Genomic DNA, 24,021 nt, shown 5'->3' on the forward strand with positions numbered 1-24,021 from the left:
ATTTCTTATTGAAAATTTAATTTTAACAGTTTTTTGAATGAATATCGTTACATTTGCTTGAATTAAAGCAAAAAGTACAAAAATAATGTTTTCAGTGGTTATATTTGAAAATAGTGAAGAAAAACTCAAAATGTGTTTCTCTGGCCGAGAAACGTCGATTTTGAAAATATTATTAAAAATCGAGGTACATTTTTGTTTATTGTTCAATCGAGATGAAATCACTTTTAATGAGTGTTTTATAGGGAATTAAGCTGAATTCGGTCAAACGTTTGTCCAGAAAAAAATGCATTAAAAAAGTACCGAAAAAATCGCATGTTTTTTTTCTTCGACATACAAAATTCGTCACAACGATTTCTTATTGAAAATTTAATTTTAACAGTTTTTTGAATAAATATGTTACATTTGCTTGAATTAAAGCAAAAAGTACAAAAATAATGGTTTCAGTGGTTATATTTGAAAATAGTGAAGAAATACTCAAAATGTGTTTCTCTGGCCGAGAAACGTCGATTTTGAAAATATTATTAAAAATCGAGGTACATTTTTGTTTATTGTTCAATCGAGATGAAATCACTTTTAATGAGTGTTTTATAGGGAATTAAGCTGAATTCGGTCAAATATTTGTCCAGAAAAAAATGCATTCAAAAAAGTACTGAAAAAATCGCATGTTTTTTTCTTCAAGATACAAAATTCGTCACAACGATTTCTTATTGAAAATTTAATTTTAACAGTTTTTTGAATGAATATCGTTACATTTGCTTGAATTAAAGCAAAAAGTACAAAAATAATGGTTTCAGTGGTTATATTTGAAAATAGTGAAGAAAAACTTAAAATGTGTTTCTCTGGCCGAGAAACGTCGATTTTGAGAATATTATTAAAAATCGAGGTACATTTTTACTTATTGTTCAATCGAGATGAAATCACTTTAAATGAGTGTTTTATAGGGAATTAAGCTGAATTCGGTCAAATATATGTCCAGAAAAAAATGCATTCAAAAAGGTACCGAAAAAATCGCATGTTTTTTTTCTTCAAGATACAAAATTCGTCACAACGATTTCTTATTGAAAATTTAATTTTAACAGTTTTTTGAATGAATATCGTTATATTTGCTTGAATTAAAGCAAAAAGTACAAAAATAATGGTTTTAGTGGTTATATTTGAAAATAGTGAAGAAATACTCAAAATGTGTTTCTCTGGCCGAGAAACGTCGATTTTGAGAATATTATTAAAAATCGAGGTACATTTTTATTTATTGTTCAATCGAGATGAAATCACTTTAAATGAGTGTTTTATAGGGAATTAAGCTGAATTCGGTCAAATATATGTCCAGAAAAAAATGCATTCAAAAAGGTACCGAAAAAATCGCATGTTTTTTTTTCTTCAAGATACAAAATTCGTCACAACGATTTCTTATTGAAAATTTAATTTTAACAGTTTTTTGAATGAATATCGTTACATTTGCTTGAATTAAAGCAAAAAGTACAAAAATAATGGTTTCAGTGGTTATATTTGAAAATAGTGAAGAAATACTCAAAATGTGTTTCTCTGGCCGAGAAACGTCGATTTTGAAAATATTATTAAAAATCGAGGTACATTTTTGTTTATTGTTCAATCGAGATGAAATCACTTTTAATGAGTGTTTTATAGGGAATTAAGCTGAATTCGGTCAAACGTTTGTCCAGAAAAAAATGCATTAAAAAAGTACCGAAAAAATCGCATGTTTTTTTTCTTCGACATACAAAATTCGTCACAACGATTTCTTATTGAAAATTTAATTTTAACAGTTTTTTGAATAAATATGTTACATTTGCTTGAATTAAAGCAAAAAGTACAAAAATAATGGTTTCAGTGGTTATATTTGAAAATAGTGAAGAAATACTCAAAATGTGTTTCTCTGGCCGAGAAACGTCGATTTTGAAAATATTATTAAAAATCGAGGTACATTTTTGTTTATTGTTCAATCGAGATGAAATCACTTTTAATGAGTGTTTTATAGGGAATTAAGCTGAATTCGGTCAAATATTTGTCCAGAAAAAAATGCATTCAAAAAAGTACCGAAAAAATCGCATGTTTTTTTCTTCAAGATACAAAATTCGTCAAAACGATTTCTTATTGAAAATTTAATTTTAACAGTTTTTTGAATGAATATCGTTATATTTGCTTGAATTAAAGCAAAAAGTACAAAAATAATGGTTTTAGTGGTTATATTTGAAAATAGTGAAGAAATACTCAAAATGTGTTTCTCTGGCCGAGAAACGTCGATTTTGAGAATATTATTAAAAATCGAGGTACATTTTTACTTATTGTTCAATCGAGATGAAATCACTTTAAATGAGTGTTTTATAGGGAATTAAGCTGAATTCGGTCAAATATATGTCCAGAAAAAAATGCATTCAAAAAGGTACCGAAAAAATCGCATGTTTTTTTTCTTCAAGATACAAAATTCGTCACAACGATTTCTTATTGAAAATTTAATTTTAACAGTTTTTTGAATGAATATCGTTACATTTGCTTGAATTAAAGCAAAAAGTACAAAAATAATGGTTTCAGTGGTTATATTTGAAAATAGTGAAGAAAAACTCAAAATGTGTTTCTCTGGCCGAGAAACGTCGATTTTGAAAATATTATTAAAAATCGAGGTACATTTTTGTTTATTGTTCAATCGAGATGAAATCACTTTTAATGAGTGTTTTATAGGGAATTAAGCTGAATTCGGTCAAACGTTTGTCCAGAAAAAAATGCATTAAAAAAGTACCGAAAAAATCGCATGTTTTTTTTCTTCGACATACAAAATTCGTCACAACGATTTCTTATTGAAAATTTAATTTTAACAGTTTTTTGAATAAATATGTTACATTTGCTTGAATTAAAGCAAAAAGTACAAAAATAATGGTTTCAGTGGTTATATTTGAAAATAGTGAAGAAATACTCAAAATGTGTTTCTCTGGCCGAGAAACGTCGATTTTGAAAATATTATTAAAAATCGAGGTACATTTTTGTTAATTGTTCAATCGAGATGAAATCACTTTTAATGAGTGTTTTATAGGGAATTAAGCTGAATTCGGTCAAATATTTGTCCAGAAAAAAATGCATTCAAAAAAGTACTGAAAAAATCGCATGTTTTTTTTCTTCAAGATACAAAATTCGTCACAACGATTTCTTATTGAAAATTTAATTTTAACAGTTTTTTGAATGAATATCGTTATATTTGCTTGAATTAAAGCAAAAAGTACAAAAATAATGGTTTTAGTGGTTATATTTGAAAATAGTGAAGAAAAACTCAAAATGTGTTTCTCTGGCCGAGAAACGTCGATTTTGAGAATATTATTAAAAATCGAGGTACATTTTTATTTATTGTTCAATCGAGATGAAATCACTTTAAATGAGTGTTTTATAGGGAATTAAGCTGAATTCGGTCAAATATATGTCCAGAAAAAAATGCATTCAAAAAGGTACCGAAAAAATCGCATGTTTTTTTTTCTTCAAGATACAAAATTCGTCACAACGATTTCTTATTGAAAATTTAATTTTAACAGTTTTTTGAATGAATATCGTTACATTTGCTTGAATTAAAGCAAAAAGTACAAAAATAATGGTTTCAGTGGTTATATTTGAAAATAGTGAAGAAATACTCAAAATGTGTTTCTCTGGCCGAGAAACGTCGATTTTGAAAATATTATTAAAAATCGAGGTACATTTTTGTTTATTGTTCAATCGAGATGAAATCACTTTTAATGAGTGTTTTATAGGGAATTAAGCTGAATTCGGTCAAACGTTTGTCCAGAAAAAAATGCATTAAAAAAGTACCGAAAAAATCGCATGTTTTTTTTCTTCGACATACAAAATTCGTCACAACGATTTCTTATTGAAAATTTAATTTTAACAGTTTTTTGAATAAATATGTTACATTTGCTTGAATTAAAGCAAAAAGTACAAAAATAATGGTTTCAGTGGTTATATTTGAAAATAGTGAAGAAATACTCAAAATGTGTTTCTCTGGCCGAGAAACGTCGATTTTGAAAATATTATTAAAAATCGAGGTACATTTTTGTTTATTGTTCAATCGAGATGAAATCACTTTTAATGAGTGTTTTATAGGGAATTAAGCTGAATTCGGTCAAATATTTGTCCAGAAAAAAATGCATTCAAAAAAGTACCGAAAAAATCGCATGTTTTTTTCTTCAAGATACAAAATTCGTCAAAACGATTTCTTATTGAAAATTTAATTTTAACAGTTTTTTGAATGAATATCGTTATATTTGCTTGAATTAAAGCAAAAAGTACAAAAATAATGGTTTTAGTGGTTATATTTGAAAATAGTGAAGAAATACTCAAAATGTGTTTCTCTGGCCGAGAAACGTCGATTTTGAGAATATTATTAAAAATCGAGGTACATTTTTACTTATTGTTCAATCGAGATGAAATCACTTTAAATGAGTGTTTTATAGGGAATTAAGCTGAATTCGGTCAAATATATGTCCAGAAAAAAATGCATTCAAAAAGGTACCGAAAAAATCGCATGTTTTTTTTCTTCGACATACAAAATTCGTCACAACGATTTCTTATTGAAAATTTAATTTTAACAGTTTTTTGAATAAATATGTTACATTTGCTTGAATTAAAGCAAAAAGTACAAAAATAATGGTTTCAGTGGTTATATTTGAAAATAGTGAAGAAATACTCAAAATGTGTTTCTCTGGCCGAGAAACGTCGATTTTGAAAATATTATTAAAAATCGAGGTACATTTTTGTTAATTGTTCAATCGAGATGAAATCACTTTTAATGAGTGTTTTATAGGGAATTAAGCTGAATTCGGTCAAATATTTGTCCAGAAAAAAATGCATTCAAAAAAGTACTGAAAAAATCGCATGTTTTTTTTCTTCAAGATACAAAATTCGTCACAACGATTTCTTATTGAAAATTTAATTTTAACAGTTTTTTGAATGAATATCGTTATATTTGCTTGAATTAAAGCAAAAAGTACAAAAATAATGGTTTTAGTGGTTATATTTGAAAATAGTGAAGAAAAACTCAAAATGTGTTTCTCTGGCCGAGAAACGTCGATTTTGAAAATATTATTAAAAATCGAGGTACATTTTTGTTTATTGTTCAATCGAGATGAAATCACTTTTAATGAGTGTTTTATAGGGAATTAAGCTGAATTCGGTCAAACGTTTGTCCAGAAAAAAATGCATTAAAAAAGTACCGAAAAAATCGCATGTTTTTTTTCTTCGACATACAAAATTCGTCACAACGATTTCTTATTGAAAATTTAATTTTAACAGTTTTTTGAATAAATATGTTACATTTGCTTGAATTAAAGCAAAAAGTACAAAAATAATGGTTTCTGTGGTTATATTTGAAAATAGTGAAGAAATACTCAAAATGTGTTTCTCTGGCCGAGAAACGTCGATTTTGAGAATATTATTAAAAATCGAGGTACATTTTTATTTATTGTTCAATCGAGATGAAATCACTTTTAATGAGTGTTTTATAGGGAATTAAGCTGAATTCGGTCAAATATATGTCCAGAAAAAAATGCATTCAAAAAGGTACCGAAAAAATCGCATGTTTTTTTCTTCAAGATACAAAATTCGTCACAACCATTTCTTATTGAAAATTTAATTTTAACAGTTTTTGAATGAATATCGTTACATTTGTTTGAATTAAAGCAAAAAGTACAAAAATAATGGTTTCAGTGGTTATATTTGAAAATAGTGAAGAAATACTCAAAATGTGTTTCTCTGGCCGAGAAACGTCGATTTTGAAAATATTATTAAAAATCGAGGTACATTTTTGTTTATTGTTCAATCGAGATGAAATCACTTTTAATGAGTGTTTTATAGGGAATTAAGCTGAATTCGGTCAAATATTTGTCCAGAAAAAAATGCATTCAAAAAAGTACTGAAAAAATCGCATGTTTTTTTTCTTCAAGATACAAAATTCGTCACAACGATTTCTTATTGAAAATTTAATTTTAACAGTTTTTTGAATGAATATCGTTATATTTGCTTGAATTAAAGCAAAAAGTACAAAAATAATGGTTTTAGTGGTTATATTTGAAAATAGTGAAGAAATACTCAAAATGTGTTTCTCTGGCCGAGAAACGTCGTTTTTGAGAATATTATTAAAAATCGAGGTACATTTTTATTTATTGTTCAATCGAGATGAAATCACTTTAAATGAGTGTTTTATAGGGAATTAAGCTGAATTCGGTCAAATATATGTCCAGAAAAAAATGCATTCAAAAAGGTACCGAAAAAATCGCATGTTTTTTTTCTTCAAGATACAAAATTCGTCACAACGATTTCTTATTGAAAATTTAATTTTAACAGTTTTTTGAATGAATATCGTTACATTTGCTTGAATTAAAGCAAAAAGTACAAAAATAATGGTTTCAGTGGTTATATTTGAAAATAGTGAAGAAAAACTCAAAATGTGTTTCTCTGGCCGAGAAACGTCGATTTTGAAAATATTATTAAAAATCGAGGTACATTTTTGTTTATTGTTCAATCGAGATGAAATCACTTTTAATGAGTGTTTTATAGGGAATTAAGCTGAATTCGGTCAAACGTTTGTCCAGAAAAAAATGCATTAAAAAAGTACCGAAAAAATCGCATGTTTTTTTTCTTCGACATACAAAATTCGTCACAACGATTTCTTATTGAAAATTTAATTTTAACAGTTTTTTGAATAAATATGTTACATTTGCTTGAATTAAAGCAAAAAGTACAAAAATAATGGTTTCAGTGGTTATATTTGAAAATAGTGAAGAAAAACTCAAAATGTGTTTCTCTGGCCGAGAAACGTCGATTTTGAAAATATTATTAAAAATCGAGGTACATTTTTGTTTATTGTTCAATCGAGATGAAATCACTTTTAATGAGTGTTTTATAGGGAATTAAGCTGAATTCGGTCAAACGTTTGTCCAGAAAAAAATGCATTAAAAAAGTACCGAAAAAATCGCATGTTTTTTTTCTTCGACATACAAAATTCGTCACAACGATTTCTTATTGAAAATTTAATTTTAACAGTTTTTTGAATAAATATGTTACATTTGCTTGAATTAAAGCAAAAAGTACAAAAATAATGGTTTCTGTGGTTATATTTGAAAATAGTGAAGAAATACTCAAAATGTGTTTCTCTGGCCGAGAAACGTCGATTTTGAGAATATTATTAAAAATCGAGGTACATTTTTATTTATTGTTCAATCGAGATGAAATCACTTTTAATGAGTGTTTTATAGGGAATTAAGCTGAATTCGGTCAAATATATGTCCAGAAAAAAATGCATTCAAAAAGGTACCGAAAAAATCGCATGTTTTTTTCTTCAAGATACAAAATTCGTCACAACCATTTCTTATTGAAAATTTAATTTTAACAGTTTTTGAATGAATATCGTTACATTTGTTTGAATTAAAGCAAAAAGTACAAAAATAATGGTTTCAGTGGTTATATTTGAAAATAGTGAAGAAATACTCAAAATGTGTTTCTCTGGCCGAGAAACGTCGATTTTGAAAATATTATTAAAAATCGAGGTACATTTTTGTTTATTGTTCAATCGAGATGAAATCACTTTTAATGAGTGTTTTATAGGGAATTAAGCTGAATTCGGTCAAACGTTTGTCCAGAAAAAAATGCATTAAAAAAGTACCGAAAAAATCGCATGTTTTTTTTCTTCGACATACAAAATTCGTCACAACGATTTCTTATTGAAAATTTAATTTTAACAGTTTTTTGAATAAATATGTTACATTTGCTTGAATTAAAGCAAAAAGTACAAAAATAATGGTTTCAGTGGTTATATTTGAAAATAGTGAAGAAATACTCAAAATGTGTTTCTCTGGCCGAGAAACGTCGATTTTGAAAATATTATTAAAAATCGAGGTACATTTTTGTTTATTGTTCAATCGAGATGAAATCACTTTTAATGAGTGTTTTATAGGGAATTAAGCTGAATTCGGTCAAATATTTGTCCAGAAAAAAATGCATTCAAAAAAGTACTGAAAAAATCGCATGTTTTTTTCTTCAAGATACAAAATTCGTCACAACGATTTCTTATTGAAAATTTAATTTTAACAGTTTTTTGAATGAATATCGTTACATTTGCTTGAATTAAAGCAAAAAGTACAAAAATAATGGTTTCAGTGGTTATATTTGAAAATAGTGAAGAAAAACTCAAAATGTGTTTCTCTGGCCGAGAAACGTCGATTTTGAGAATATTATTAAAAATCGAGGTACATTTTTACTTATTGTTCAATCGAGATGAAATCACTTTAAATGAGTGTTTTATAGGGAATTAAGCTGAATTCGGTCAAATATATGTCCAGAAAAAAATGCATTCAAAAAGGTACCGAAAAAATCGCATGTTTTTTTTCTTCAAGATACAAAATTCGTCACAACGATTTCTTATTGAAAATTTAATTTTAACAGTTTTTTGAATGAATATCGTTATATTTGCTTGAATTAAAGCAAAAAGTACAAAAATAATGGTTTTAGTGGTTATATTTGAAAATAGTGAAGAAATACTCAAAATGTGTTTCTCTGGCCGAGAAACGTCGATTTTGAGAATATTATTAAAAATCGAGGTACATTTTTATTTATTGTTCAATCGAGATGAAATCACTTTAAATGAGTGTTTTATAGGGAATTAAGCTGAATTCGGTCAAATATATGTCCAGAAAAAAATGCATTCAAAAAGGTACCGAAAAAATCGCATGTTTTTTTTTCTTCAAGATACAAAATTCGTCACAACGATTTCTTATTGAAAATTTAATTTTAACAGTTTTTTGAATGAATATCGTTACATTTGCTTGAATTAAAGCAAAAAGTACAAAAATAATGGTTTCAGTGGTTATATTTGAAAATAGTGAAGAAATACTCAAAATGTGTTTCTCTGGCCGAGAAACGTCGATTTTGAAAATATTATTAAAAATCGAGGTACATTTTTGTTTATTGTTCAATCGAGATGAAATCACTTTTAATGAGTGTTTTATAGGGAATTAAGCTGAATTCGGTCAAACGTTTGTCCAGAAAAAAATGCATTAAAAAAGTACCGAAAAAATCGCATGTTTTTTTTCTTCGACATACAAAATTCGTCACAACGATTTCTTATTGAAAATTTAATTTTAACAGTTTTTTGAATAAATATGTTACATTTGCTTGAATTAAAGCAAAAAGTACAAAAATAATGGTTTCAGTGGTTATATTTGAAAATAGTGAAGAAATACTCAAAATGTGTTTCTCTGGCCGAGAAACGTCGATTTTGAAAATATTATTAAAAATCGAGGTACATTTTTGTTTATTGTTCAATCGAGATGAAATCACTTTTAATGAGTGTTTTATAGGGAATTAAGCTGAATTCGGTCAAATATTTGTCCAGAAAAAAATGCATTCAAAAAAGTACCGAAAAAATCGCATGTTTTTTTCTTCAAGATACAAAATTCGTCACAACGATTTCTTATTGAAAATTTAATTTTAACAGTTTTTTGAATGAATATCGTTATATTTGCTTGAATTAAAGCAAAAAGTACAAAAATAATGGTTTTAGTGGTTATATTTGAAAATAGTGAAGAAATACTCAAAATGTGTTTCTCTGGCCGAGAAACGTCGATTTTGAGAATATTATTAAAAATCGAGGTACATTTTTACTTATTGTTCAATCGAGATGAAATCACTTTAAATGAGTGTTTTATAGGGAATTAAGCTGAATTCGGTCAAATATATGTCCAGAAAAAAATGCATTCAAAAAGGTACCGAAAAAATCGCATGTTTTTTTTCTTCAAGATACAAAATTCGTCACAACGATTTCTTATTGAAAATTTAATTTTAACAGTTTTTTGAATGAATATCGTTACATTTGCTTGAATTAAAGCAAAAAGTACAAAAATAATGGTTTCAGTGGTTATATTTGAAAATAGTGAAGAAAAACTCAAAATGTGTTTCTCTGGCCGAGAAACGTCGATTTTGAAAATATTATTAAAAATCGAGGTACATTTTTGTTTATTGTTCAATCGAGATGAAATCACTTTTAATGAGTGTTTTATAGGGAATTAAGCTGAATTCGGTCAAACGTTTGTCCAGAAAAAAATGCATTAAAAAAGTACCGAAAAAATCGCATGTTTTTTTTCTTCGACATACAAAATTCGTCACAACGATTTCTTATTGAAAATTTAATTTTAACAGTTTTTTGAATAAATATGTTACATTTGCTTGAATTAAAGCAAAAAGTACAAAAATAATGGTTTCAGTGGTTATATTTGAAAATAGTGAAGAAATACTCAAAATGTGTTTCTCTGGCCGAGAAACGTCGATTTTGAAAATATTATTAAAAATCGAGGTACATTTTTGTTAATTGTTCAATCGAGATGAAATCACTTTTAATGAGTGTTTTATAGGGAATTAAGCTGAATTCGGTCAAATATTTGTCCAGAAAAAAATGCATTCAAAAAAGTACTGAAAAAATCGCATGTTTTTTTTCTTCAAGATACAAAATTCGTCACAACGATTTCTTATTGAAAATTTAATTTTAACAGTTTTTTGAATGAATATCGTTATATTTGCTTGAATTAAAGCAAAAAGTACAAAAATAATGGTTTTAGTGGTTATATTTGAAAATAGTGAAGAAAAACTCAAAATGTGTTTCTCTGGCCGAGAAACGTCGATTTTGAAAATATTATTAAAAATCGAGGTACATTTTTGTTTATTGTTCAATCGAGATGAAATCACTTTTAATGAGTGTTTTATAGGGAATTAAGCTGAATTCGGTCAAACGTTTGTCCAGAAAAAAATGCATTAAAAAAGTACCGAAAAAATCGCATGTTTTTTTTCTTCGACATACAAAATTCGTCACAACGATTTCTTATTGAAAATTTAATTTTAACAGTTTTTTGAATAAATATGTTACATTTGCTTGAATTAAAGCAAAAAGTACAAAAATAATGGTTTCAGTGGTTATATTTGAAAATAGTGAAGAAATACTCAAAATGTGTTTCTCTGGCCGAGAAACGTCGATTTTGAAAATATTATTAAAAATCGAGGTACATTTTTGTTTATTGTTCAATCGAGATGAAATCACTTTTAATGAGTGTTTTATAGGGAATTAAGCTGAATTCGGTCAAATATTTGTCCAGAAAAAAATGCATTCAAAAAAGTACTGAAAAAATCGCATGTTTTTTTCTTCAAGATACAAAATTCGTCACAACGATTTCTTATTGAAAATTTAATTTTAACAGTTTTTTGAATGAATATCGTTACATTTGCTTGAATTAAAGCAAAAAGTACAAAAATAATGGTTTCAGTGGTTATATTTGAAAATAGTGAAGAAAAACTCAAAATGTGTTTCTCTGGCCGAGAAACGTCGATTTTGAGAATATTATTAAAAATCGAGGTACATTTTTACTTATTGTTCAATCGAGATGAAATCACTTTAAATGAGTGTTTTATAGGGAATTAAGCTGAATTCGGTCAAATATATGTCCAGAAAAAAATGCATTCAAAAAGGTACCGAAAAAATCGCATGTTTTTTTTCTTCAAGATACAAAATTCGTCACAACGATTTCTTATTGAAAATTTAATTTTAACAGTTTTTTGAATGAATATCGTTATATTTGCTTGAATTAAAGCAAAAAGTACAAAAATAATGGTTTTAGTGGTTATATTTGAAAATAGTGAAGAAATACTCAAAATGTGTTTCTCTGGCCGAGAAACGTCGATTTTGAGAATATTATTAAAAATCGAGGTACATTTTTATTTATTGTTCAATCGAGATGAAATCACTTTAAATGAGTGTTTTATAGGGAATTAAGCTGAATTCGGTCAAATATATGTCCAGAAAAAAATGCATTCAAAAAGGTACCGAAAAAATCGCATGTTTTTTTTTCTTCAAGATACAAAATTCGTCACAACGATTTCTTATTGAAAATTTAATTTTAACAGTTTTTTGAATGAATATCGTTATATTTGCTTGAATTAAAGCAAAAAGTACAAAAATAATGGTTTCAGTGGTTATATTTGAAAATAGTGAAGAAATACTCAAAATGTGTTTCTCTGGCCGAGAAACGTCGATTTTGAAAATATTATTAAAAATCGAGGTACATTTTTGTTTATTGTTCAATCGAGATGAAATCACTTTTAATGAGTGTTTTATAGGGAATTAAGCTGAATTCGGTCAAACGTTTGTCCAGAAAAAAATGCATTAAAAAAGTACCGAAAAAATCGCATGTTTTTTTTCTTCGACATACAAAATTCGTCACAACGATTTCTTATTGAAAATTTAATTTTAACAGTTTTTTGAATAAATATGTTACATTTGCTTGAATTAAAGCAAAAAGTACAAAAATAATGGTTTCAGTGGTTATATTTGAAAATAGTGAAGAAATACTCAAAATGTGTTTCTCTGGCCGAGAAACGTCGATTTTGAAAATATTATTAAAAATCGAGGTACATTTTTGTTTATTGTTCAATCGAGATGAAATCACTTTTAATGAGTGTTTTATAGGGAATTAAGCTGAATTCGGTCAAATATTTGTCCAGAAAAAAATGCATTCAAAAAAGTACTGAAAAAATCGCATGTTTTTTTTCTTCAAGATACAAAATTCGTCACAACGATTTCTTATTGAAAATTTAATTTTAACAGTTTTTTGAATGAATATCGTTATATTTGCTTGAATTAAAGCAAAAAGTACAAAAATAATGGTTTTAGTGGTTATATTTGAAAATAGTGAAGAAAAACTCAAAATGTGTTTCTCTGGCCGAGAAACGTCGATTTTGAAAATATTATTAAAAATCGAGGTACATTTTTGTTTATTGTTCAATCGAGATGAAATCACTTTTAATGAGTGTTTTATAGGGAATTAAGCTGAATTCGGTCAAACGTTTGTCCAAAAAAAAATGCATTAAAAAAGTACCGAAAAAATCGCATGTTTTTTTTCTTCGACATACAAAATTCGTCACAACGATTTCTTATTGAAAATTTAATTTTAACAGTTTTTTGAATAAATATGTTACATTTGCTTGAATTAAAGCAAAAAGTACAAAAATAATGGTTTCTGTGGTTATATTTGAAAATAGTGAAGAAATACTCAAAATGTGTTTCTCTGGCCGAGAAACGTCGATTTTGAGAATATTATTAAAAATCGAGGTACATTTTTATTTATTGTTCAATCGAGATGAAATCACTTTTAATGAGTGTTTTATAGGGAATTAAGCTGAATTCGGTCAAATATATGTCCAGAAAAAAATGCATTCAAAAAGGTACCGAAAAAATCGCATGTTTTTTTCTTCAAGATACAAAATTCGTCACAACCATTTCTTATTGAAAATTTAATTTTAACAGTTTTTGAATGAATATCGTTACATTTGTTTGAATTAAAGCAAAAAGTACAAAAATAATGGTTTCAGTGGTTATATTTGAAAATAGTGAAGAAATACTCAAAATGTGTTTCTCTGGCCGAGAAACGTCGATTTTGAAAATATTATTAAAAATCGAGGTACATTTTTGTTTATTGTTCAATCGAGATGAAATCACTTTTAATGAGTGTTTTATAGGGAATTAAGCTGAATTCGGTCAAATATTTGTCCAGAAAAAAATGCATTCAAAAAAGTACTGAAAAAATCGCATGTTTTTTTTCTTCAAGATACAAAATTCGTCACAACGATTTCTTATTGAAAATTTAATTTTAACAGTTTTTTGAATGAATATCGTTATATTTGCTTGAATTAAAGCAAAAAGTACAAAAATAATGGTTTTAGTGGTTATATTTGAAAATAGTGAAGAAATACTCAAAATGTGTTTCTCTGGCCGAGAAACGTCGTTTTTGAGAATATTATTAAAAATCGAGGTACATTTTTATTTATTGTTCAATCGAGATGAAATCACTTTAAATGAGTGTTTTATAGGGAATTAAGCTGAATTCGGTCAAATATATGTCCAGAAAAAAATGCATTCAAAAAGGTACCGAAAAAATCGCATGTTTTTTTTCTTCAAGATACAAAATTCGTCACAACGATTTCTTATTGAAAATTTAATTTTAACAGTTTTTTGAATGAATATCGTTACATTTGCTTGAATTAAAGCAAAAAGTACAAAAATAATGGTTTCAGTGGTTATATTTGAAAATAGTGAAGAAAAACTCAAAATGTGTTTCTCTGGCCGAGAAACGTCGATTTTGAAAATATTATTAAAAATCGAGGTACATTTTTGTTTATTGTTCAATCGAGATGAAATCACTTTTAATGAGTGTTTTATAGGGAATTAAGCTGAATTCGGTCAAACGTTTGTCCAGAAAAAAATGCATTAAAAAAGTACCGAAAAAATCGCATGTTTTTTTCTTCGACATACAAAATTCGTCACAACGATTTCTTATTGAAAATTTAATTTTAACAGTTTTTTGAATAAATATGTTACATTTGCTTGAATTAAAGCAAAAAGTACAAAAATAATGGTTTCAGTGGTTATATTTGAAAATAGTGAAGAAATACTCAAAATGTGTTTCTCTGGCCGAGAAACGTCGATTTTGAAAATATTATTAAAAATCGAGGTACATTTTTGTTTATTGTTCAATCGAGATGAAATCACTTTTAATGAGTGTTTTATAGGGAATTAAGCTGAATTCGGTCAAATATTTGTCCAGAAAAAAATGCATTCAAAAAAGTACTGAAAAAATCGCATGTTTTTTTTCTTCAAGATACAAAATTCGTCACAACGATTTCTTATTGAAAATTTAATTTTAACAGTTTTTTGAATGAATATCGTTATATTTGCTTGAATTAAAGCAAAAAGTACAAAAATAATGGTTTTAGTGGTTATATTTGAAAATAGTGAAGAAATACTCAAAATGTGTTTCTCTGGCCGAGAAACGTCGTTTTTGAGAATATTATTAAAAATCGAGGTACATTTTTATTTATTGTTCAATCGAGATGAAATCACTTTAAATGAGTGTTTTATAGGGAATTAAGCTGAATTCGGTCAAATATATGTCCAGAAAAAAATGCATTCAAAAAGGTACCGAAAAAATCGCATGTTTTTTTTCTTCAAGATACAAAATTCGTCACAACGATTTCTTATTGAAAATTTAATTTTAACAGTTTTTTGAATGAATATCGTTACATTTGCTTGAATTAAAGCAAAAAGTACAAAAATAATGGTTTCAGTGGTTATATTTGAAAATAGTGAAGAAAAACTCAAAATGTGTTTCTCTGGCCGAGAAACGTCGATTTTGAAAATATTATTAAAAATCGAGGTACATTTTTGTTTATTGTTCAATCGAGATGAAATCACTTTTAATGAGTGTTTTATAGGGAATTAAGCTGAATTCGGTCAAACGTTTGTCCAGAAAAAAATGCATTAAAAAAGTACCGAAAAAATCGCATGTTTTTTTCTTCGACATACAAAATTCGTCACAACGATTTCTTATTGAAAATTTAATTTTAACAGTTTTTTGAATAAATATGTTACATTTGCTTGAATTAAAGCAAAAAGTACAAAAATAATGGTTTCAGTGGTTATATTTGAAAATAGTGAAGAAATACTCAAAATGTGTTTCTCTGGCCGAGAAACGTCGATTTTGAAAATATTATTAAAAATCGAGGTACATTTTTGTTTATTGTTCAATCGAGATGAAATCACTTTTAATGAGTGTTTTATAGGGAATTAAGCTGAATTCGGTCAAATATTTGTCCAGAAAAAAATGCATTCAAAAAAGTACTGAAAAAATCGCATGTTTTTTTTCTTCAAGATACAAAATTCGTCACAACGATTTCTTATTGAAAATTTAATTTTAACAGTTTTTTGAATGAATATCGTTATATTTGCTTGAATTAAAGCAAAAAGTACAAAAATAATGGTTTTAGTGGTTATATTTGAAAATAGTGAAGAAATACTCAAAATGTGTTTCTCTGGCCGAGAAACGTCGTTTTTGAGAATATTATTAAAAATCGAGGTACATTTTTATTTGTTGTTCAATCGAGATGAAATCCCTCTTAATGAGTGTTTTATAGGGAATTAAGCTGAATTCGGTCAAATATATGTCCAGAAAAAAATGCATTCAAAAAGGTACCGAAAAAATCGCATGTTTTTTTTCTTCAAGATACAAAATTCGTCACAACGATTTCTTATTGAAAATTTAATTTTAACAGTTTTTTGAATGAATATCGTTACATTTGCTTGAATTAAAGCAAAAAGTACAAAAATAATGGTTTCAGTGGTTATATTTGAAAATAGTGAAGAAAAACTCAAAATGTGTTTCTCTGGCCGAGAAACGTCGATTTTGAAAATATTATTAAAAATCGAGGTACATTTTTGTTTATTGTTCAATCGAGATGAAATCACTTTTAATGAGTGTTTTATAGGGAATTAAGCTGAATTCGGTCAAACGTTTGTCCAGAAAAAAATGCATTAAAAAAGTACCGAAAAAATCGCATGTTTTTTTCTTCGACATACAAAATTCGTCACAACGATTTCTTATTGAAAATTTAATTTTAACAGTTTTTTGAATAAATATGTTACATTTGCTTGAATTAAAGCAAAAAGTACAAAAATAATGGTTTCAGTGGTTATATTTGAAAATAGTGAAGAAATACTCAAAATGTGTTTCTCTGGCCGAGAAACGTCGATTTTGAAAATATTATTAAAAATCGAGGTACATTTTTGTTTATTGTTCAATCGAGATGAAATCACTTTTAATGAGTGTTTTATAGGGAATTAAGCTGAATTCGGTCAAATATTTGTCCAGAAAAAAATGCATTCAAAAAAGTACTGAAAAAATCGCATGTTTTTTTTCTTCAAGATACAAAATTCGTCACAACGATTTCTTATTGAAAATTTAATTTTAACAGTTTTTTGAATGAATATCGTTATATTTGCTTGAATTAAAGCAAAAAGTACAAAAATAATGGTTTTAGTGGTTATATTTGAAAATAGTGAAGAAATACTCAAAATGTGTTTCTCTGGCCGAGAAACGTCGATTTTGAAAATATTATTAAAAATCGAAGTACATTTTTATTTGTTGTTCAATCGAGATGAAATCCCTCTTAATGAGTGTTTTATAGGGAATTAAGCTGAATTCGGTCAAACATTTGTCCAAAAATAATGCATTCAAAAAAGTAACGAAAAAATCGCATGTTTTTTTTCTTCACGATACAAAATTCGTCACAACGATTTCTTATTGAAAATTTAATTTTAACAGTTTTTTGAATGAATATCGTTACATTTGCTTGAATTAAAGCAAAAAGTACAAAAATAATGGTTTCTGTGGTTATATTTGAAAATAGTGAAGAAATACTCAAAATGTGTTTCTCTGGCCGAGAAACGTCGATTTTGAGAATATTATTAAAAATCGAGGTACATTTTTATTTATTGTTCAATCGAGATGAAATCACTTTTAATGAGTGTTTTATAGGGAATTAAGCTTAATTCGGTCAAATATATGTCCAGAAAAAAATGCATTCAAAAAGGTACCGAAAAAATCGCATGTTTTTTTCTTCAAGATACAAAATTCGTCACAACGATTTCTTATTGAAAATTTAATTTTAACAGTTTTTGAATGAATATCGTTACATTTGCTTGAATTAAAGCAAAAAGTACAAAAATAATGGTTTCAGTGGTTATATTTGAAAATAGTGAAGAAATACTCAAAATGTGTTTCTCTGGCCGAGAAACGTCGATTTTGAAAATATTATTAAAAATCGAGGTACATTTTTGTTTATTGTTCAATCGAGATGAAATCACTTTTAATGAGTGTTTTATAGGGAATTAAGCTGAATTCGGTCAAATATTTGTCCAGAAAAAAATGCATTCAAAAAAGTACTGAAAAAATCGCATGTTTTTTTTCTTCAAGATACAAAATTCGTCACAACGATTTCTTATTGAAAATTTAATTTTAACAGTTTTTTGAATGAATATCGTTATATTTGCTTGAATTAAAGCAAAAAGTACAAAAATAATGGTTTCTGTGGTTATATTTGAAAATAGTGAAGAAATACTCAAAATGTGTTTCTCTGGCCGAGAAACGTCGATTTTGATAATATTATTAAAAATCGAGTTACATTTTTATTTATTGTTCAATCGAGATGAAATCACTTTTAATGAGTGTTTTATAGGGATGGAAGCTGAATTCGGTCAAATATATGTCCAGAAAAAAATGCATTCAAAAAGGTACCGAAAAAATCGCATGTTTTTTTCTTCAAGATACAAAATTCGTCACAACGATTTCTTATTGAAAATTTAATTTTAACAGTTTTTGAATGAATATCGTTACATTTGCTTGAATTAAAGCAAAAAGTACAAAAATAATGGTTTTAGTGGTTATATTTGAAAATAGTGAAGAAATACTCAAAATGTGTTTCTCTGGCCGAGAAACGTCGATTTTGAAAATATTATTAAATATCGAGGTACATTTTTATTTATTGTTCAATCGAGATGAAATCACTTTTAATGAGTGTTTTAAAGGGAATTAAGCTGAATTCGGTCAAAAATTTGTCCAGAAAAAAATGCATTCAAAAGTGTATGTTTTTTTTTCTTCTAGATACAAAATCTGTCACTACGATTTCTTATTGAAAATTGAATTTTAACAGTTTTTTGAATGAATATCGTTACATTTGCTTGAATTAAAGCAAAAAGTACAAAAATAATGGTTTCAGTGGTTATATTTGAAAATAGTGAAGAAATACTCAAAATGTGTTTCTCTGCCCGAGAAACGTCGATTTTGAAAATATTATTAAATATCGAGGTACATTTTTATTTATTGTCCAATCGAGATGAAATCACTTTTAATGAGTGTTTTAAAGGGAATTAAGCTGAATTCGGTCAATAATTTGTCCAGAAAAAAATGCATTCAAAAGTGTACCAATAATATTGCATGTTTTTTTTCTTCTAGATACAAAATCCGTAACTACGATTTCTTATTGAAATGTGAATTTTAACAGTTTTTTTGAATGAATATCGTTACATTTGCTTGAATTAAAGCAAAAAGGACAAAAATAATGATTTCAGTGGATAAATTTGAAAATAGTGAAGAAATACTCAAAATGTGTTTCTCGGCCCGAGAAACGTCGATTTTGAAAATATCATTAAAAATCGAGGTACATTTTTATTTATTGTTCAATCGAGATGAAATCACTTTAAATTAGTGTTTTATAGGGAATTAAGCTGAATTCGGACAAAACTTTGTCCAGAAAAAAATGCATTCAAAAGTGTACCAATAATATTGTATGTTTTTTTCTTCTAGATACAAAATCCGTAACTACGATTTCTTATTGAAAATTGAATTTTAACAGTTTTTGAATGAATATCGTTACATTTGCTTGAATTAAAGCAAAAAGTACAAAAATAATGGTTTCAGTGGTTATATTTGAAAATAGTGAAGAGATACTCAAAATTTGTTTTTCTGGCCGAGAAACGTCGATTTAGAAAATATCATTAAAAATCGAGGTACATTTTTATTTATTGTTCAATCGAGATGAAATCACTTTAAATTAGTGTTTTATAGGGAATTAAGCTGAATTCGGACAAAACTTTGTCCAGAAAAAAATGCATTCAAAAGTATACCAATAATATTGCATGTCTTTTTTCTTCTAGATACAAAATCCGTCACTACGATTTCTTATTGAAAATTTAATTTTAACAGTTTTTTGAATAAATATCGTTACATTTGCTTGAATTAAAGCAAAAAGTACAAAAATAATGGTTTCTGTGGTTATATTTGAAAATAGTGAAGAAATACTCAAAATGTGTTTCTCTGGCCGAGAAACGTCGATTTTGAGAATATTATTAAAAATCGAGGTACATTTTTATTTATTGTTCAATCGAGATGAAATCACTTTTAATGAGTGTTTTATAGGGAATTAAGCTGAATTCGGTCAAATATATGTCCAGAAAAAAATGCATTCAAAAAGGTACCGAAAAAATCGCATGTTTTTTTCTTCAAGATACAAAATTCGTCACAACCATTTCTTATTGAAAATTTAATTTTAACAGTTTTTGAATGAATATCGTTACATTTGCTTGAATTAAAGCAAAAAGTACAAAAATAATGGTTTCAGTGGTTATATTTGAAAATAGTGAAGAAATACTCAAAATGTGTTTCTCTGGCCGAGAAACGTCGATTTTGAAAATATTATTAAAAATCGAGGTACATTTTTGTTTATTGTTCAATCGAGATGAAATCACTTTTAATGAGTGTTTTATAGGGAATTAAGCTGAATTCGGTCAAATATTTGTCCAGAAAAAAATGCATTCAAAAAAGTACTGAAAAAATCGCATGTTTTTTTTCTTCAAGATACAAAATTCGTCACAACGATTTCTTATTGAAAATTTAATTTTAACAGTTTTTTGAATGAATATCGTTATATTTGCTTGAATTAAAGCAAAAAGTACAAAAATAATGGTTTTAGTGGTTATATTTGAAAATAGTGAAGAAATACTCAAAATGTGTTTCTCTGGCCGAGAAACGTCGATTTTGAGAATATTATTAAAAATCGAGGTACATTTTTATTTATTGTTCAATCGAGATGAAATCACTTTAAATGAGTGTTTTATAGGGAATTAAGCTGAATTCGGTCAAATATATGTCCAGAAAAAAATGCATTCAAAAAGGTACCGAAAAAATCGCATGTTTTTTTTCTTCAAGATACAAAATTCGTCACAACGATTTCTTATTGAAAATTTAATTTTAACAGTTTTTTGAATGAATATCGTTACATTTGCTTGAATTAAAGCAAAAAGTACAAAAATAATGGTTTCAGTGGTTATATTTGAAAATAGTGAAGAAAAACTCAAAATGTGTTTCTCTGGCCGAGAAACGTCGATTTTGAAAATATTATTAAAAATCGAGGTACATTTTTGTTTATTGTTCAATCGAGATGAAATCACTTTTAATGAGTGTTTTATAGGGAATTAAGCTGAATTCGGTCAAACGTTTGTCCAGAAAAAAATGCATTAAAAAAGTACCGAAAAAATCGCATGTTTTTTTTCTTCGACATACAAAATTCGTCACAACGATTTCTTATTGAAAATTTAATTTTAACAGTTTTTTGAATAAATATGTTACATTTGCTTGAATTAAAGCAAAAAGTACAAAAATAATGGTTTCAGTGGTTATATTTGAAAATAGTGAAGAAATACTCAAAATGTGTTTCTCTGGCCGAGAAACGTCGATTTTGAAAATATTATTAAAAATCGAGGTACATTTTTGTTTATTGTTCAATCGAGATGAAATCACTTTTAATGAGTGTTTTATAAGAAATTAAGCTGAATTCGGTCAAATATTTGTCCAGAAAAAAATGCATTCAAAAAAGTACTGAAAAAATCGCATGTTTTTTTTCTTCAAGATACAAAATTCGTCACAACGATTTCTTATTGAAAATTTAATTTTAACAGTTTTTTGAATGAATATCGTTATATTTGCTTGAATTAAAGCAAAAAGTACAAAAATAATGGTTTTAGTGGTTATATTTGAAAATAGTGAAGAAATACTCAAAATGTGTTTCTCTGGCCGAGAAACGTCGATTTTGAGAATATTATTAAAAATCGAGGTACATTTTTACTTATTGTTCAATCGAGATGAAATCACTTTAAATGAGTGTTTTATAGGGAATTAAGCTGAATTCGGTCAAATATATGTCCAGAAAAAAATGCATTCAAAAAGGTACCGAAAAAATCGCATGTTTTTTTTCTTCAAGATACAAAATTCGTCACAACGATTTCTTATTGAAAATTTAATTTTAACAGTTTTTTGAATGAATATCGTTACATTTGCTTGAATTAAAGCAAAAAGTACAAAAATAATGGTTTCAGTGGTTATATTTGAAAATAGTGAAGAAAAACTCAAAATGTGTTTCTCTGGCCGAGAAACGTCGATTTTGAAAATATTATTAAAAATCGAGGTACATTTTTGTTTATTGTTCAATCGAGATGAAATCACTTTTAATGATTGTTTTATAGGGAATTAAGCTGAATTCGGTCAAACGTTTGTCCAGAAAAAAATGCATTAAAAAAGTACCGAAAAAATCGCATGTTTTTTTTCTTCGACATACAAAATTCGTCACAACGATTTCTTATTGAAAATTTAATTTTAACAGTTTTTTGAATAAATATGTTACATTTGCTTGAATTAAAGCAAAAAGTACAAAAATAATGGTTTCAGTGGTTATATTTGAAAATAGTGAAGAAATACTCAAAATGTGTTTCTCTGGCCGAGAAACGTCGATTTTGAAAATATTATTAAAAATCGAAGTACATTTTTATTTATTGTTCAATCGAGATGAAATCCCTCTTAATGAGTGTTTTATAGGGAATTAAGCTGAATTCGGTCAAACATTTGTCCAAAAATAATGCATTCAAAAAAGTAACGAAAAAATCGCATGTTTTTTTTCTTCACGATACAAAATTCGTCACAACGATTTCTTATTGAAAATTTAATTTTAACAGTTTTTTGAATGAATATCGTTACATTTGCTTGAATTAAAGCAAAAAGTACAAAAATAATGGTTTCTGTGGTTATATTTGAAAATAGTGAAGAAATACTCAAAATGTGTTTCTCTGGCCGAGAAACGTCGATTTTGAGAATATTATTAAAAATCGAGGTACATTTTTATTTATTGTTCAATCGAGATGAAATCACTTTTAATGAGTGTTTTATAGGGAATTAAGCTTAATTCGGTCAAATATATGTCCAGAAAAAAATGCATTCAAAAAGGTACCGAAAAAATCGCATGTTTTTTTCTTCAAGATACAAAATTCGTCACAACGATTTCTTATTGAAAATTTAATTTTAACAGTTTTTGAATGAATATCGTTACATTTGCTTGAATTAAAGCAAAAAGTACAAAAATAATGGTTTCAGTGGTTATATTTGAAAATAGTGAAGAAATACTCAAAATGTGTTTCTCTGGCCGAGAAACGTCGATTTTGAAAATATTATTAAAAATCGAGGTACATTTTTGTTTATTGTTCAATCGAGATGAAATCACTTTTAATGAGTGTTTTATAGGGAATTAAGCTGAATTCGGTCAAATATTTGTCCAGAAAAAAATGCATTCAAAAAAGTACTGAAAAAATCGCATGTTTTTTTTCTTCAAGATACAAAATTCGTCACAACGATTTCTTATTGAAAATTTAATTTTAACAGTTTTTTGAATGAATATCGTTATATTTGCTTGAATTAAAGCAAAAAGTACAAAAATAATGGTTTCTGTGGTTATATTTGAAAATAGTGAAGAAATACTCAAAATGTGTTTCTCTGGCCGAGAAACGTCGATTTTGAGAATATTATTAAAAATCGAGTTACATTTTTATTTATTGTTCAATCGAGATGAAATCACTTTTAATGAGTGTTTTATAGGGATGTAAGCTGAATTCGGTCAAATATATGTCCAGAAAAAAATGCATTCAAAAAGGTACCGAAAAAATCGCATGTTTTTTTCTTCAAGATACAAAATTCGTCACAACGATTTCTTATTGAAAATTTAATTTTAACAGTTTTTGAATGAATATCGTTACATTTGCTTGAATTAAAGCAAAAAGTACAAAAATAATGGTTTCAGTGGTTATATTTGAAAATAGTGAAGAAATACTCAAACGAGAAACGTCGATTTTGAAAATATTATTAAAAATCGAGGTACATTTTTGTTTATTGTTCAATCGAGATGAAATCACTTTTAATGATTGTTTTATAGGGAATTAAGCTGAATTCGGTCAAATATTTGTCCAGAAAAAAATGCATTCAAAAAAGTACTGAAAAAATCGCATGTTTTTTTTCTTCAAGATACAAAATTCGTCACAACGATTTCTTATTGAAAATTTAATTTTAACAGTTTTTTGAATGAATATCGTTATATTTGCTTGAATTAAAGCAAAAAGTACAAAAATAATGGTTTCTGTGGTTATATTTGAAAATAGTGAAGAAATACTCAAAATGTGTTTCTCTGGCCGAGAAACGTCGATTTTGAGAATATTATTAAAAATCGAGGTACATTTTTATTTATTGTTCAATCGAGATGAAATCACTTTTAATGAGTGTTTTATAG

The sequence above is a fragment of the Phalangium opilio genome, unplaced genomic scaffold (assembly GCF_054372755.1).
Source record: "Phalangium opilio isolate 3A_F unplaced genomic scaffold, DU_Popi_V2 ptg000054l_1, whole genome shotgun sequence".
Classification (NCBI taxonomy): Eukaryota; Metazoa; Arthropoda; class Arachnida; order Opiliones; family Phalangiidae; genus Phalangium; species Phalangium opilio.